Raw genomic sequence first — 9,300 nt, 5'->3', positions numbered from 1 at the left:
TTTACACCATCATGTCTCCTGGATATCTAGCTTGCCAACTGCAAGTCTTGAGACTTCTCAGCCTCCACAGTTGTGTGAGTCCATTCTTTAAAATATAAATGTATACGACATATCTAATATATAATTCTCTATATGTTATATAAATTATAATACAAACATCCTTCTACTACACCTATATATCTACATACATATCTGTATATCCATACCACGCTCATGTCTATATCTACATATAGAGATAAATAGATATAATATATACTACTGGTTCTGTTTCTCTGGAGAAACCTGACTATTGCTTATACCAACTATATGATCCAGACACTCTCCCCACAGATAGTCATTCCCCCAGGAGAAAAATAAACAAACAAACATATATCTATGCAAAGAATTATACACAAATATACTGTAAAGAAAAGCAACTTTACTTGGGGTACGACAAGTATTCAACAAGATCAGTGCTGCAATTTACTAATATGGTGAGGTGGTTGCTGCAGAGGTATTGGCTGTAGGAAGAAAAGCAACTCACTCCTGGGTTGCTCCAAGGGAGGGTTACCTTCTCCTGGGGCTGGAGGGCCCAGTAGCAACTGATACAGTAAAAGTCAGGGATTGAATTGAATGCATCAGGAAAAGAAGGAAGAGACTTCAGACTTCCTCTTGTAGCTATGGAGAGTCAATGATAGGGAAAACAGAGTTTTCATTCTTTGGTTTTGTTTCTTTATATATTATAAAATTTCTTTTTAGGGCCGCACCTGCAGCATATGGAGGTTCCCAGGCTAGGGGTCTAAACAGAGCTGAGCTGTCGCTACTGGCCTACGCCACAGCCACAGCAAACGCCAGATCCGAGCTGCGTCTGCGAACTACACCACAGCTCACGGCAACGCAGGATCCTCAACCCACTGGGCAAGGCCAGGGATCCAACCCACAACCTCATGGTTCCTAGTCAGATTCGTTTCCACTGCACCACAATGGGAACTCCCATTTTTTTTTTTTTTTTTAGAAAGAATGCAGTAGAAGGCACCTGCCCATATCTATATTGCCCTGCTCTAAAAGATTTTTTATGGGTTTTCTTTTATTATTTTTACCTCTTACCCTAATTCTGCAGAGAACTGGTATTTATTCCAATCCCATGTGCTCGAAGTTATTCCCAAAGATGTGTTACATGAGCTCCGCTGATAAAACCCCCCAACTGTAATGATCGCAAGCATTTGAAGTTGCTGAGACAAACTTAATAGGAATATCAAGAAATAAGTAAGAAATAAACTCCCTCTCCTGTAGCTCGTAGGCGGTACATCCTCACTCCAAAGGAGAAAACAAAAACAAAAACACCTGTGTGATCAGCGGGAAAGAGGAAGAAATCACAAAGCCTGCTTGGTTTGGACACAGTGCGAGGTTACCCTGCAAGGAAACCCAAGAATTCACTCGCTGGAGATGCTCATCTGAGCCTGGTGATGTAGTAATAAATTGGAGCTGCTTAACTAATTTTTAATTTTTGTGTTTGCTTTCTGTAAGAAAGGGGAGGGCCTTATGGAAGGAGATGGCCTGTGCCCCCCACACACACATACACAAAACAAAACAAACAAAATACACTCTTCATAAGTCGCCACTGTCTTTCTTGCCACTTTTCTTTTCTTCACCTTGACTGACCTCACTGAGCACTGCTGACCACACTCCCTGCAAAGGTTCCCTCCCATAAGGCCTCCCTATTCTGCTTCTCTGACATTTTGATACACTTTTGATTATTTTTTGTTGTGGCCGCGCCTACGGCACATGGAGGTTCCCAGGCCAGAGACTGAATCCCAGCTGCAGTTGCAACTTATACACAGTCAGATCCTTGAACACACTGCGATGGGACAAAGATCAAACCCTCACCTCCACAGTGACTCAAGCCACATTCTTAACCCACTGCACCACAGGGGAAACTCTGATACACTTTTTATTAGTAATACCTCTTATGAGGCTCTTTCCATACCTTCATCATCTTGCCTTCAGCCCTTTGTATTTCTTGATCTAAACCTTTCATTCCCCAAGCTACAGTGCTAGGAACATAAGGCCTCATCCCTGCCTTTGCTGACAAGTCCTCTTTTGCTGGAAACACTCTCTTTCCCACACTTTCATGTCCGTAGAAACATCTTTCTTCCATGCCCAGGTCAAGTATCACCTCCGTGGTGAAATGTTCCACGATCTACTGTCTCAGTTAGCATTTCTTGCATAACAAACCACTCCATAATTTAGTGGCTTAAAACAACAACCATGTATTTATCTCATAATTTTATGGCTTGGTAAGCTGGGCTCAACTGGGAGGCTCTTCTGGTCCATGCAGTTTTACCTGGGGTCCTTCCTGTGTCTGTGCTTAGCTGTTGGCAGGGTCATCAAGGGGATCCTTAGCTGGGAGAGCTTGCCTCTGCTCCACATGGTCTCTCATGCTCCAGTAGGCTATCCTGGGCTTGTTGAAAAGGTGGTAACAGGGTTCCAAAAACAAGAATGGGGGTGCATCATGGCTCAAAGTTGGTATACTGTCACGGCTGATACATTCCATTGGCCAAAGCAAGTCACGAAGCCAGCCCAAATTCAAGGGAGTGAGAAAATAGACTCCACTTCTGCAAGGGAGAATGACAAGGGTATGGACACAGAGAGGGGATAAATTTTGAACCATTTTTGCTACATATCATATCTACTTGTACAAAAGGAGAAGTAATAATTTGCTGATTTCTCACTGCAATATTGTTTGAACCCCAAGAGGAGTAGTATTTTATTCATTTCATTGTATACATATATATTTTTCTTTCCTACAGCTGGAGCACCTGTTGGTAAGGCTCTGGGCAGGAAACAGAGGAACTATATATTATTTTGCTTCTACTCAGCTGAGAGACCTTAGACAAGTCATTTAACCCCTTTGGTCCTCAATGTTTTCACCTATAAATCAAGAGGATAAGCTCAGCAGTCCTCCACATGGGCAGGGACTGCTCCCCAGGGACATGTTGATCATATGTGGGAGAACTTCTGGTTGTCACAGGATTGACAGTGCTACTGGCATTTAGCACGTGTGGACAGGATGCTTATTATCCTGCAATGCTTAGCAGTTTGGGTCAATCAGGAATTGTCCTATATCCTGCACGATTTTCTAATGGCCCTCTGACATTGTGGTAGATGAAAAGCCTTATTGCAGTCAATTGACCTCAAACCCAACTCCATTTTACATATGAAAGAAAAACATTTTTTGCTCATTTTTAATATATACTGGCCCTACTAATTTCTGGTGCAATATCTTCCTGGACCTCTGTGCGTGCATTTTTCTTTCTGCTTGTACAGAATGGCTCTTGATCTCCCCCCAACCCCAGCACTCACAGCATATGGAAGTTCCCAGGCCAGGGATCCATTCTGATCTGGAGCTGCAACCTACGTTACAGCTGCAGCAACACCAGATTCTTAACCTACTGCGCCAGGCTGGGGATTGAACTGGTGTCTCCACAGAGACAAGCCAGATCATTAACCCACTGTGCCATGGGGAAACTCCTCCTGAGAGTCTTTTAACTCTAAACTTAAGTAGTACAAGTAGTACAAGTCTCTCACTACTTCAATATGTCTTCTAAGTGGAATAATATACCTATGAATTTATGCATAGAAATATATATCACCATAAATTACTTTCATCTTATTTCTCACTTATATTTAAGGCATTTTTAGTTGTGTGAGTATATAAATTACATATCTATAAATTTTATTCTATGATAGTAGAGGGCTGTTATAAAATATTTGTTCTAAAAGTGCTCTTAGGGAATTCTCATGGTGGCTCAGTGGTAACAAACCCAACTAGCATCCATGAGAATTCGAGTTCAATCCCTGGCCTCCCTCAGTGGGTTAAGGATCCAGCATTGAGCTGTGGTGTAGTTTGTAGACAGGGGCTGGATCCCATCTTGCTGTGGCTGTGGCAGAGGCCGGCAGCTGCAGCTCCAGTTCAGCCCCTAGCCTGGAAGCTTCCATATGCTGTGAGTGCAGCCTTGAAAAGCAAAGAATAAAACAAATCAAAACAACAACAACAAAAAAACAAAAACAAAAACATAAACGTGCTCTTGGGTCTGAAATGTTGAAAGTCACTCAACGCAATGCTCTGAGGTTCTTCTCTCAAAAATTCCATGACACACCACTTGTCCACATTATCTTTCACTGAGGCCCTACTACAAGAGAAAAGCAGCATATTTTACTGGTTGCAACACCCTCTACTGTACTTAACCTGAATGTACACTTGACTGCACTTTTACGCAGTGATGGTAATGTGTGTTGACCTGTCCCCCTACAAGTCACCCTCCAATGCTGGAATCAGTAAACCATCTACAAATAATGGAAACTGACTAGCGCCATGTCCATAGTTTCTACCGATTTCCTGTAACTTACAAAGACGAATGAATGTCAATTATGCTGACGTTCAATGATCCCTGAAGACAACGCTTCTGTTAATAGTTCTCTGAAGCTCAAGCCCAAATTACTTTGCCTCAGCCGGCTTCCACATACTCCACCCCTTACATGATTCTTCTTAATTTCTTTTGCCACCAAAAGAGATAAAAGCAGTGATTTCTCAAGAAGAACAAAAAGCCTTTTGATCGAGCCGAAATGGCATGTCAAACACAGACAGATGAAATAACTTGTTTGGTTACTGTCTATGGTTCTCAAAGAAAATAGTCACCCCTGGGAGTTACATGCAATCCTGCAGCACTTGAACAATCTAAGTCATTGGTTTCACGTCTGAAAAATATAGCCATGGCAAAAAATACAGAAGTGACGCATATTTAAAGACTGAATTTTACTCCCCCTTTACTTTTCAAGATGAAAACTTTATTTTTCTATAACTAGAATAATTTTTTTCTCTTCTTACAGCTGCACCTGCAGCATATGGAAGTTCCCAGGCTAGGGGTTGAATCAGAGATACAGCTGCCGGCCTACACTACAGCCATAGCAATGTGGGATCCAAGACGCACCTGCAGCCTACACCACAGCTTGTGGCAATGCCGGATCCTTAACCCATTGAGTGAGGCCAGGGTTTAAACCTGTTATCTTTGCAGAGACAATGTCAGGTCCTTAACCTGCTGAACCAAAACGGGAACTCCTTATAACTAGAATTTTTCTTTCTTTTTTTTTTTTTCTATCTTTACCCACCTCCACTTTCAGCTGATGGCAAAATATTTAACTGACTCAGTTCCAAGCGAAATCTGTCAGATGCAGTGATTTCTTAATCATTTGGGGTTTCGAACTTAGTTTCTTTTAGGATTGTCTCCACCTCTTACCCTATCAGGTTGGAGCACCTGTAGGGGCTGTGTCTTGGTTTGTTCTGTGATGGCCTTTGCTGAAGCCACTGGCACTTCCTAATGCTGGTATCTGCTGGAATGTCCTAACTGCCCTGTCCACCCTCCTCTCTGCAGATGCATCGCCCAGTCATGGCCCCACAGCCACTTCTGGGTCCCTCCTGCTCTTAGTATCTCAATTGAGCCACTCTTTCTCAGCGAGGAAAACACCTGACTATAACCACAGTCAGAGGGGACTCAGACGGGGACACACTCAGATCCATCTCTCCAAGGTGAGACGTACAGCCATCTCTGGTTTGATGGGTTGTCATGACTCAAGGATGCTTCTATGGGGACAGGCACCTCCCAGAGCCAAAAAATAAAAGACAAACCCAAAGATAACATTCATCTCCTTCACTCTTGGGGGAGGAGGGTTCCGTTATCTCCCCCTCCTTGATTTGATCCACAGAAACAAAAGATGGGACTTGACCCATGGAAATAAAAGGTGAGGCCCACAGATCCCCACATTCAAGCGCTCTCTCCCTCTGTCTGTGTGTGTATGTGTGTCTCTGCCTCTCTCTCCCCCACCCCCTACACCTCTCCCACCTCCAAACTGCAGAAGTACTTATCTAAGTTTTGATCGGCAAAGGAAGAAAAAGAATTCTTTCATTCACCATCTTTCTCACTCTTCCTAAGTGATTTAAGGCTTTGAAGAATTTTAGCATCTTTGTTTTACTGGTGGTAATAAAATGAAATGAACTCCCTGAGAGACTAGTAATGGAACTTTAGCTGGTATGAAGTTTTGGCATGAGGTTTTGTGAGATTTACACAGTAATTCTACTCCTGTGTATCTAGCTTAAGAAAATAACCATTAAAAAAAAAAAAAAAAAAAAAAAAAGGAGTTCCTGTCATGGCTCATCGGTTAATGAACCCAACTAGTATCCATGACGATTCGGGTTCAATCCCTGGCCTTTCTCAGTGGGTTAAGGGTCCAATGTTGCCATGAGCTGTGGTGTAGTTTGCAGACGTGGCTCAGATCTCGCATTGCTGTGGCTCTGGTGTGGGCCGGCGACTACAGCTCCAATTAGACCCCTAGCCTGGGAACCTCCATGTGCCACAGATGCAGCACTAAAAAGCCAAAAAAAAAAAAAAAGAAAGAAAGAAAGAAAAGAACCATAAAACTGAACCTACTTTACACAAAAATGCTAAGTACCGTGTCATTTATAATAATATCCCCAAAGGAGAACTTTCCACATTCTCCTTGGAAATAAAAAATTGCTATTCTTTTCTGGGATGTGATCATCTGAAACCATTAGAGATTGTGTTGAATAAGAGCATAGGCAATGCAGAGAAAACCTTGTGATAGAAAGTAAATTAAAAAGTCAGTGTAGGAGTTCCCACTGTGGCTCAGCAGGTTAAGAACCTGACTAGTATCCATGAGGATACATGTTACATCTCTGGCCTCGATCAGTGGGTTAAGGATTCAGCACTGCTGAAAGCTACAGTGTAGGCCACAGATGTGGCTTAGACCCAGCATTGCTGTGGCTATGGTGTACACCAGCAGCAGTAGCTCTGGTTCGACCCCTAGCCTGGGAACTTCCATATGCCACAGGTGTGGCCCTGAAAAGAAAAAGAAAGTGTAAAATACACACCAGATTTCAAGGACTTGGTAAGAACAGCAAGGATATACACTATCTCATTGAAAATGTTTTATATTGATTACATGCTGAAATGGTGATATTTTGGGTACCTTGGGTTAAATAAAAAATATTTTTTAATTAATTTTACCTGTTTCTTTTAATTTTTCCTTTCTTTTTGCTGCACCCACAGCATATGCAAGTTCCTAGACCAGGAATCAAATCCTAGCTGCATCTGTGGCCTGTGCCACAGCTGCAGCAATGCCAGATCCTTAACCCACAGTACCACACCAGGAACTCCTCGTCTAATGATTTTAATGTGCTACTAGAAGATTTAAAATTGCCTGTGTCTCCAATTATATTTCTATAGGACAGTGCTGCTCTGGCGACTCACACAAACAGAAGGATCATCGAACATCAGCGTATTCTAAGCGACACATGCTCATGCACCCCAAGGGAACCACCCCAGCACAGAGATGCTTCCAACAGATGCTTCCCTCTCAAAGTTGCTCTCTTCTCAAATATCTTTGCTCTTCCAAATACACAGTGAGGGCTTCTGATGGATGTGAACCTCTCCTGACCTCATCCCTTGATCGTTTGATGACATCCACTGCCTCTCCCCTAGGGAAGGAAGCCTGGACCTGTTTCGATGAACCAGGCAGCTGCTATCAAAGCTGCACCTGAATCCATGATGAGCAGGCAGAGCAATAGGAAATGTCATTAAATGCTAATATTAAACATGGATGGTAAAAACCAAGAGACGATTATAAAGCCTCTTTACCAGATTCACTGTGGATTGGTCCCCTCTGGCATTTTGTTCAGAGGCTCCTTGAAGCCAGTGCCACAAATCCTAAACATCTTTTTAGAAGACAGCCCTGTCCCCCCACCTGAGGTGAGGTCATTGGCTGGAGACTCAGCCTATAACTTCAAAGGGCTCCTGCTGGGAGAGAAGGGCTCCAGAAGGCAGGGCTGGGAGCAGAGGCAGTACCTGCCTGACCCAGGGACCCAGGTGGGGCTAACTTGTGGGGACTTCGCCCCAGACTGGGCAAGAGCAATGAATTATTCCATCAGTGCTGTGTGGGAGGGGCGGGGGGAGCATTCAGTAACTGATTTGTTGTTGCTGTTGTCTTTCTTAAGGGGAATTGTGCAAGTCAGCAAAACACAGAACATAAAGCTTCCTCTCTCAGCCTGACAGACCAAACATACCCTGATGAACCGCACATCAATTCTCCAGGCTGTCATCCACTAACCAGTAAGCAATTTCTCTGCGTTCCTTCATCAAGAAGTGCACATTTCTGCATTTCATCTCTTCAAAGGATGGCTATTATTCAACAAAAGATGATCCACCAATTATTTTTGGTTTATTTTCGGAAACTGCGAGCTGGTTTAATTTACAACAAAGGAAGAGTTATAACTATGGGATGGGAGCAGTGAATTTCTCAAAATGCTGCCTCTGCTAACTGACAACCTCCCCACGTGCATTTGCCCTCCAGGTTTCTCTAGAGCTGTGTTTCTAAGCAGATTAAGCAAAAGATCGACCTGCTCTCCAAACTGCCTGCAGAGAGAAAGACCTCACCCTCTCAGGAGCTCTGCTGAACTGCACCTGACTTGGTTTTGCCACTTGTTACTTTTCACTACACCTCCTCCTTCCTTCTGATCAGCTTTGTGATTTGGGCTCTGATCCCAGCAATAAAGATGCTCTGGATCGGCGCCCCCAGTTCCCTGTGCCCCTGCTGCCTCTCACACACGCTTCCTGGCAACCCCTGGTGCTTGGTCAACTACCTTTCTGCTCTAGCCTCTTCCAATCCAGAGTTTATACAGTGGGGGCCATGAAAGGGTTTGAGCATTAGGATTGAGAGGGAAAAGTATCACGTCTTTCCTTGGCAGAGAAATGACTGACAGAGAAGGATCCCCAAGTGGTTAAGGACCCACCCTTCAAATGATGGTGTGAACGGAACTTTCATTTCATTGCACCAGCAGCAGCCCAGTAAACCGTTACTGACAACGGAAAAGATGCTAAAGAAGAATCAGAATCAAACAGATCTGCAGACTCCTCTGCCAACAGGCAGTTTCCCAGGGTGAACCACTGATAACTGCGACAGCGCAGGCCTCCGTGTAACTAAGATTTTTTTTTCTACAGTCCTGAGGACTGCTCTGACAGTCCATCGGCAAGTCGTTACAGCAACCCATTGCTACAGGAAAGTCCACAGCAAGAAATTACCTGGCTTAGTTTTCTCCACGTGCACCCCACAGTGTAGACCCTTTCTCTTCTCTGAGAAGTCCATTCTATGCTTTAAATGTAGAGGAAATGTCTTTCAGAGGCTTTGGCCATACAAAACAAATGGTTCCTCCGTTTTGTCCCCAGGTCATATTTCTAGGCAGCACTCCAT

This window comes from Sus scrofa, chromosome 11 (genome assembly GCF_054392235.1).
Source record: "Sus scrofa isolate SSC_HxYL_T2T_F1_AM1 chromosome 11, Sscrofa_HxYL_maternal_Yorkshire_Landrace_v2.0, whole genome shotgun sequence".
In the NCBI taxonomy this organism is placed as follows: domain Eukaryota; kingdom Metazoa; phylum Chordata; class Mammalia; order Artiodactyla; family Suidae; genus Sus; species Sus scrofa.
Note: the sequence above shows the minus strand (reverse complement) of the source record.